The 9,474-nt window shown below is 41.0% G+C and overlaps 1 pseudogene; it reads right to left on the minus strand.

Moving 5' to 3' along the window:
• Positions 1–6,038: 6,038 nt before the first annotated feature.
• Positions 6,039–7,797, minus strand: LOC115030094 (annotated as a pseudogene).
• Between the last annotated feature and the right edge of the window lie 1,677 nt (positions 7,798–9,474).

Raw genomic sequence — 9,474 nt, forward strand, 5'->3', positions numbered from 1 at the left:
TTTTATGGTTATAAAATATATTTGAACTCATATATGTATTTCTGTACCAGAGAAATAAGATGAAAATAATTTTAACATGTATATTTAGGAGATCCAGAAGTGGAGGGGAGATAAGTTTATATATATTTTATATTCATTTATGTACATTTATGTAATTCAGAAATATGAGTTATAGTTTTCAGCAATAGAGAAAAGCAACCCAGATTTACTTCTATACTTTACAAAACTTAATAGACCCAAACTCCAAAGTTCATGAACATTTTCCTAGAGATAGATCTAATTTACTATATTAGATTTCTATTATTGAAATAACAAATTACCACAAATCCACTGGCTTAAATAACTCCATGTATTCTCTTATAGTTCTGCACATCCAAAATCTAAGTAGTCTCCAGAGTATTTTCTGCTCTGGGCCTCATGAAGTTGTATATCAAGCAGCATTACTCTGGAGATTCTGGGAGAGAATCTCTCTTCCAGCTGAAGTTATGGCTCAGCTGTAGAATGCTTGCATAGCCTGTGTGAGGGCTTGGCTGTATTCCATTCCAGCTGTACAAATAATGAAGTAGTAGTAGTATTAATTCTTTTTCAAGCAGATGGAGAATTAACATAGTAAAGTACTGAATCAGATCCTACGGTCAGGCATGGTTCTATGTATTGCAATCCTAGCACTGGGAAGGCAGAAACAGGTAGATCCGTGGAGCTGGCCAGTCAGGTAGGCTAGCCTAATTTGTAGGCCCCAGATACCAATGAGAGAGCCTGTCTCACAAACCAAAGGTAGAAAATTACTGAAGGAGAAATTATACCTCAAGCTGTCTACTGACTTCCACACATATGTATACTCACACACACATACAAACAGGGTAAACCCCCCACCCTCCCACACACAAATACTACCACCCTGTACACACACACGTGCAGACAGACAGAGAGAGAGAGAGAGAGAGAGAGAGAGAGAGAGAGAGAGAAAGTTATAGACCCACTGAGTTTAATCAGGATTACTTATATAAACATGGATGCAAGATTTTTAACCATTTCATTTTTATTAAGAATAAACATTTTATTGCATTTCCATCACTTAGTTTATGTGCTTGCACGTGTGTGTGTGTTGTATGCATGCAGAGGTCAAATGAGTCAATTTTTCCATTCTACCATGTGAATCCTAGGGATCAAAGTTAGGTCATCAGGCCAGACAATATGTGCCTACGCACTGTGCCAACTCACCAGCCTGGGTATAGTGTTATTTATCTACGATGAGCAACTTTCTAGTGATCAGACTCTAAAGAAAGAGATTCCCTCTCTCCCAAACTTTATTAACTGCCAATAATTCCTTGGGGAAGGATGGAGCCTTATGAGCCCCTCTTTCATACAAACAGCTAATAGGTCCTTAGAAAGAGGTAGGGTCTCTTAAGTTCCTCCTTATTCATGATAAACTGTTGCTAAACTCCATCCTGTGCATGCTTTTTGCTAGTAGTCACAGCTGCTTTCAGTTCATTAGTGTAATGGCTACATCATGTCCAGAAAACATGTCACAGCTCTTCTCCTTATTCTCTGGCTTTATTTCAGTCCCTTTTCTAAGACATTCCCTGAGCCTTGGACCAGACAACATAGATGTCCCATTTAAAGCTGAGTATTCAACAGTCACTTACTCTGAACCTTTTAACTATATGTGAGTCACTGTTTTAATGGCTTCCCACTGCAACCAGAAACTTCTCAAACCAAAGGTAAAAGCAGCACTAATCTATGAATATAAACATAAATATTTAGAAGGCAGTTTCACATCACATTCTTCTAGCAAAACCTGTAAGTTTCCCTTCAAGGCCTATGGGTTTTTGACAAGGTTTATAAGACTTATTACTGTGGAGTGGGCCCAAATCCAATCAGTAAGTGTTGCAAGCCGTCCAGAGCCTCACATGGATGGGCTACACCTGAGTGGCAGGCTGGCGCTGAAAGAAAGGGAAACTAGGCGAATGAGAGAGAAATGGAGCCAAGACAATATTTCGATCAAGGCCTAAATGTTTAATGGTGACTGCGCTTATAAAAGTGGGGGGGCATTCCCTCCAATTCATCCTTGGAGCCTGGAACCAGCTGCAGGTGATGATGTGAAGGATAGGGCATAGTCTCCGGAATAGCTCTGGGGGGGGGGGTCTCAGCAGGTGGCAGTATCTTGAAGAGAAACTGCGACAATGGCTGAACAATAGAGTGATCTGGGGAGGAAGGCTCCACCTTAGGCAATCTCCTTAGTGGCAGCAAGGTCAAGTTCTGGCTCAGCCAGCTTCAGGCTGACCTTTTGGCATGTACCTCTGTCTTAGATTGGTATGGTTCTGAGATCTGGGTGCCCATCATTGACTGTCCGGCCTTCATTAGCACACCTTATTCCCAATTCAGACCAAAGCCACAATATGTACTTAGAACTGCCACCTGCACTGTTGGAGGCGAGGCTGTACACCTGTTGCAGTCAGGCTGAACAGCGTGGCTGACCTGCTTGAGAAACAAGGATGGGAACGTGAAATGCAACAGTATAAAAACTTCTTTGGAGAAGTCCAAGTACTCCATTCAGTTGCAAATGATCAAGCTTAGACTTAGAGCTCCCAGTGTGGGGGAGGTGGCATTGAGAATTGCAGAAAGGCTGCAGCTTCCCTGGGAGTGGAGGCTGTGCTACAATTTAACTTTTCGGCTAAAGAGGATTTTTAAACATAATCAAGGTTAGAGTCATACTTATTAGAAGATTCAGGATCTGTGTCCAGTTGATGAACTAATCTCTCAGGCAGCCATTGCGCTCCATCTTCTTTTTGTGAAAAAACACAGACTGAGCCCCTTCTCCAGATTAGGACCGAGTCTGGACCCTTCCATTCGTTAGTTAATGGGTCCTGCCACTTTACCATGGCATAAGAACTAGAAGTAACTGGATGCCAGTGGTGATACGCTGCAGACTGACCTTTAACATCAGTTTGCAAAAAATTTAGAACAAATAAAGCAAAAGCAAGATGTGCCTTTGCTGACCTTGGGGGATATAACTGCCCTTGTTTTGTTTTTAAAAGCCATTTTTTTAAAAGTGCAATGAGCATGTTCAACTATTCCTTGTTCCATAGGGTTATAAGGAATTCCAGTTTTATGTTTGATGCCAAATTCTTTACAAAATGAAGTAAATTTTTTGCTAGAATAGGATGGCCTGTTATCTGTCTTAATAAGTTGAGGCAATACCATGGCATTAAAGGTTTGTAGGCAATGATCAATTCCATTTTTGGATGCTTCTCCAGTATGCAGAGAAGCAAAAAGAAATCCTGAACAAGTATCAATACAAACATGTATATATTTTAATTTTCCAAATTCTGCATAATGAGTGGCACCCATTTGCCAAATATGATTAGGCATAAGACCTCTTGGATTAACTCCTAAATGTGGCACTGGAGATAATGTAATACATTTAGGACATTGTTTTACAATCATTCTTGCCTGCTCCTTAGTGATCTTATGTCGGAGCCTTAAGGTATGACTAGAGAGATGAAATTTTTCATGATCACATTTGGCCATAGCAACAGGATCTGAAATTAAGGCTTCTCCTATTAGAGCTCTGTTGATGCAATCATTGCCTTCAGCTAAAGGTCCAGGAAGACCAGAATGAGATCGTATGTGGCCAATATAGAACGGATGTTTTCGGGCAAGAATGATGTTTTGCAATTGTGAAAGCAGAGATCCTGCTGGCGTATTAAAGTTAAACCTACCACAGGTCTCCAATAAGGGTACCAATTGTGAAACATATAAACTATCAGTAAAAATATTAAAAGCCTCATGCACAGACTGAAAAAATTCAGTACTGCTGTTAATTCTGCTAATTGAGCTGAGTGGTCAGGAGTCTTTATGATTACCTGTTGATTATTTATAAGAAATCCAGCTTGCCCTTTAGAGGAGCCATCAGTAAACACCAGAACAGCATTGTGTAAGGGTTGTAAAGAGGTCATATTAGGAAATATCACTTCATGCACATTCAAAAATTTTATCAATCTATCTTGAGGGTGGTGGCTCTCTATCGTTCCGTTAAACCCTATTTGAGCAAGCAACCAATCTGTACTGTGCTGTTTCAGCCAAGTGTCTTGACTTACACTGTAAGGCTGAACAATAATATCTGGCTCTTTGCCAAAATAAGTTAGTGCCTGCTTCCTTCCAAGGATAATCATCTGAGCTATTGCTTTATAATATGGCAAGATGTTACGTTTAGGAGAAATCATCGAATGTATCTATATTAGAGGAGACATTTGCCATAACAATCCTGCAGGCACATGAATCGTATTAAAAATTAACAGATGTAAAGGCAAAGAGTAAACTATATAAGTGACAAATTGCTCTTCAATAGCTTTTTCCACTTGTTGTAAGGCCAGCAATCCTTCTGAGGTTAAGGACCTAGGGGAGGTTGGATCAGAACTCCCTTTAAGAATACCAAATAAAGGTTTCAACTCCCCTGTAGTAAGATTTAAATAGGGGCGAAGCCAGTTAATATCACCTAACAATTTTTGAAAATCATTCAAAGTCCTTAAGTTGTCTCTGCGAATAACTATCTTCTGGGGAAAAACAGCTTGATTAGTAAGTCTAAAGCCCAAATAATTATAAGGATCCTGAGTTTGTATCTTTTCAGGAGNTATCTATAATCCTTTCTCAGCTAAAGCTTTTTGTAAATCTCTATAACACAAAAGCAAATCCTGGGGGGTCTTTTCCTGCCATCAAAACATCATATATGAAATGATGATGTAAATCATAGGCCATTGTTTCACAGACTGAATGGCTTGTGCCACAAACTTTTTGCATAAGGTAGGACTATTATCCATGCCCTGTGGGAGAATTGTCCATTGATATCTCTTCATAAGTTCCTTAAAATTTATGGAAGGAACACTAAAAGCAAATCTTTCATAATCCTTTGGATCCAAAGGAATAGTAAAGAAACAATCCTTCAGATCTACCACAATTTTATAATATCCTTTAGGGATGGCTATCGGAGATGGAAGCCCAGGTTGTAAAGGTCCCATAGATACTATGGTCTCATTAACTTTTCTTAAATCTTGTAACAATCTCCATTTACCAGATTTTTTCTTGATAATGAAAATTGGTGTATTCCAAGGGGACTGAGATTCTACTAAATGTCCTGCCTCTAGTTACTACTGCACTAGCGAAGAAGCAGCTTCTATTTTTTCTTTAGGTAAAGACCACTGATCCACCCACACCAGAATATCATTAAGCCATTGAATTTTATCGTTGTGTGATGCAGGCAAGATAGTGGCCATTACCGAAAATATATCAAACCTCTTGTGTTAGAGTGAGGTTTAGGATCTTCAAAAGTCTTAATTCCTTGTCCCTTCTCTTTTAGTCCATGACCAGGCAAAAGTCCCTCTCTGAGCATCTGCTTAGTCACCATCTCATTAGGACTGTACATTATAACACCCATCTGTGACAAGAGATCTCTTCCCCATAGAGTTACAGGCAAATTTGACATAACATATGGCTGAATTTGTCCTGATTTGCCTTCCCCATCTCTGCAGGTTAGCAATTTCGAGCTTCGTTTTGGATTACTAGCATAACCAATTCCTTGAAGGTGAGTAAGCATATCAGGCAAAGGTCAAGTTGAGGGTCAATCCTGTCCTCTAATAATTGTTACATCAGCTCCAGTATCTATCAATCCTTCAAAGCTTTTCCCATTAAATGTCAATTTAAGGTTAGGTCTCTGATTAGTAATAGATTGAACCCAATTCACACCAGAGGAGTCAAAACCACCTTGTCCTCTCTCATTCTTAACAAATCTGGATGGTGGTGGATGTAGAGGAATTAAAACAAGTTGAGCAATTCTTTGATTAGCGGGTACAGTTATAACACCATGAGGGGAAGCAACTATGATTTTAATTTCTCCCTCATAGTCATTATTTATAACACCTGGAAAAATCTGAAGGCCTTTTACAATAGAACTGCTTCGACCTAAAAAAAAAATCCACAAGTTTCTACAGGTAGAGGTCCAAAGACTCCAGTAGGCAGAGTTTGGACTCCCATTTCTGGGGTTAATACTGCGTGGGTGGTGGAACAGAGTTCCAATCCTGTACCTCCTGGTTTTGTCCTGACAAGTTCAAAAACTGATCTATTTGGATGAGCAGCAGGTTCATGGCCCCATAAGCTGTTTTCTGTGAGTAAGTTGGGGCCTGGGGCTGGCCCCTCCTCTCATTTCCCAGCAATGGATAGCCCAGTGTGCCTGGCTTGGATTTGCATACCTTAGCCCAATGGTTGCCCTTTCTGCACTGGGGACAAATTCCTGGGGCATGGCCTGCTTGCCCGCTCTCAGCACCTTTGTTTTTAGGACAATCACTTTTAAAATGACCCAAACTTCCACACTTAAAATATGCATTATTCCCTCATTTCCGCGAGAACATTGCTTGTACGGTGGTCCCTTGCAAAGTGGTGCTGAAAGCCAAACCCTGATTATATGCTGGCCCAGTTTCTGCCCAAAGACGGACATATGCCGCTAAATCTGTTTGTCCTTTGTGTGGCTGGATAGCGGTGCCACACATTGCATTAGCGTTCTCATAAACCAATTGCGTAATGAAAGGACTTCCCGTGTCAGATTTTCCAAGGATTCTACTATCTGCTATTAATAGCCTATCCACAAAGTTCTGGTAAGGCTCATCAGGACTCTGCCGAATGCTGGCTAAACTCCCACCAACATCCCCTCTAACCAGTAACTGTCCCCAAGCGCTGCGGGCAGCCTCTGCGATCTTTGCATACACTCCAACAAGAAAACCAATCTGATTAGCCTGGCCCTCATACGGACCATCTCCCAGAAGCATATTACTATCCCAGTCTGGATTACAGGTCTGAGCATTTAAAGTGGCAGCTTTCTTACTGGCATCTCACCACTCAGAATCCCAAAGTAAGAAATCTCCTCCTGACAGGGTAGCCTTATATAGAGTCTTCCAATCTAGGGGGGTTAAGTGTGATTCCATGACCGTATTCAGTAATGCTTGTGTGAAAGGGGCTGAAGGACCGTATTGCACAACAGCTGTTTTTAACTCCTTTATCAACTTGAAATCCAAAGTCTGGTAATGTCTGACTCTAGTATCTTGCTGGTCAATTACTTCAACGACAGGAGAGGCTAGCACATCCGATGTGTCCTGTCCTCTCCCATGAGCCTGACTCACAGCTAATCCTAGCGGCACTTGGTACATTTCAGAAGAGTTACTCCTTCNTGTATCTGACATCCTTTTTAGCTCCCGAACCTCATTAGCCAATTTCTGCAGCCTAACTTCAAACTCTAATTTGCTTAGTTGNGTGTCCCTATGAGTAGCATCTCCAGCGGTGGAGGCTATAGGTGGAGCAGGAGACTTTTAAGGAGGCCAATCCTCCTCAGAATATTTGGCAGCTCCTCTTTCTGAGTGATCTTCTTTCTAAAATTAGCTCATCATCAGAGTCTCTATATCTATCAAACTTAGAGTTGAAAGGGCCCTTTTCTGAGAAGACCCTCTCTGAAAGGCGCTCTTCCTGAGNTTCATCAAGCTCTGCCTGGGTACTATCTAACCCCTGCAAGATCACCTTTTCAATAGTATCTTTTACGAGTGCCCAGAAGCAAAGGGTGAAATTATCTGCCTGAGTGATTTTCAAGGCTTTTCCAATTTTCTCCCAGGTTCTGATATCTAAAGTTTCTTCTTCCTTGAACCATGGGCAACAAGAATCTATCCTATCTAAAAGATTTTCTAACAATTGTACTTCGAGCCCTACTCCTCTTGCTTGAAGCAACTCTTGAAAACTGAGGACAATCTCCTGATTCATTTCTTTTCTTTTAAACCCTTTCCCTCTCATCTGAGGCAGCGTTTAAAAGCTGCGGACAACCACCTGATCAGTTCCAAATTCCGATAATTCTGCTGCAGACCCAAGTGGATCCAGAGCTGGGTTACACCGAATCCAAACTTAGCCCATATCTTTCCACACCTGTAGCAACCTTTTAAAAAATGAAGTTTTAAATTAGTGCGAGAATGTGTACCTGTTGCTTCGGTGTCCGATACGATCCTTTTCTTTTTCTTCCCGTGGAGCTCCACACAAGCTCCACACAAAACAGCTTGTTCCTTCAGCGTCTTCCTGAACTTCTTCAGGTCCCAGTCCGGGCCGCCAAATTGTTGCGAGCTGTCCAGCGGCTCACATGGACTGGATCTACCTGAGTGGCAGGCTGGTGCTGAAAGAAAGGGAAACTAGGCGAACGAGAGAGAAATGGAGCCAAAACAATATTATGATCAAGGTTCAAATGTTTAATGGTGACTGCGCTTATAAAAAGGTGGGGGGAAGGGAGGCCCATTCCCGCCAATTCATCCTTGGAGCCTGAAACCAGCTGCAGGTGATGACGTGCAGGATAGGGTATAGTCTCCGGAATAGCTCCGGGGCCTCAGGTAGCAGTATCTTGAAGAGGATCAGCAGTAGTGGCTGAACACTAGAGTGATCTAGGGAGGAAGGCTCCACCCTAGGGTAATCTCCTTAGTGGCAGCAAGATCAAGTTCTGGCTCAGCCAGCTTCAGGCTGAGGGAAGGTTACAAGTAAGCAATTGGTTATTCCCATAAAAGTAATGTCACTATTACCCAGTGGGCACATCTTGCATGGCAAGTCAGTATTGTAGCTTTCAAGATTCACATTGGGTAAGGACTATTTACTTTTTCTCACCAGAAGCCTGCTTATCACCTCCTAGCATTGTGAAAGCTGGGCAGCACAAAAGAAGCTTCCAGGTCAATTCCAGCTTGATTTATTTATGCCCTGAAGCTAAAGTATGTCATGTCAATGACACAGTCTTACCATCTAGTTTGAAAGATCAACCAAGATCATTGGCAATAGCCAATATTGTTCTTTTTTTTTTTTTTTTTCCAGAGACCGTCTACTCATAGGAAGGTATCTTATACTTGACACTGGGAGTTTTATTTAATAGCTCTGGGTACTTTCATTTAAGCTTGTATTTACTATATTGTTAATAAGTTACAAAATAGTAGGCTTCCATGTCAATTTTTGTGTCTTGGTTTAAGTTACCTTTTCTGGTTTAAATTACCCTTTCTCTGTCATCATCTCCTCTTTCCTAACTCTGATTAAACCTTTCCATTTCTAGTATCCTCTCTTTGCTTTCAGATCACATGCTTTCTACAACACACACCCTTTCCACCCAACTAAGGTTTCTTTCCACTACTATGGAGATTTTCTAGCTTCCTGGCTTCCACAGGCATGCCAAATTTAATGCATAAAATTAAAAATTAAAGGCTAGGATTTGTTTATGAAAGATCTTACATATGGATGTTTGTCTTTATGGAATAAAGTTTAATTTCTCTTTCTATAGGCTACTCATATTCCCTTTTGAATAACTCACTTTCTCTCATCTTATAATCTAGCATCAATTCAGCAAATCATTCTTGTTCTTAGGTCTCTTTGACTTCCTCTTTTGCCACCAATCATAAATTTCCATTTAAAAAAGACTCT

This window comes from Mus caroli, chromosome X (genome assembly GCF_900094665.2).
Source record: "Mus caroli chromosome X, CAROLI_EIJ_v1.1, whole genome shotgun sequence".
NCBI classification, from domain to species: Eukaryota; Metazoa; Chordata; class Mammalia; order Rodentia; family Muridae; genus Mus; species Mus caroli.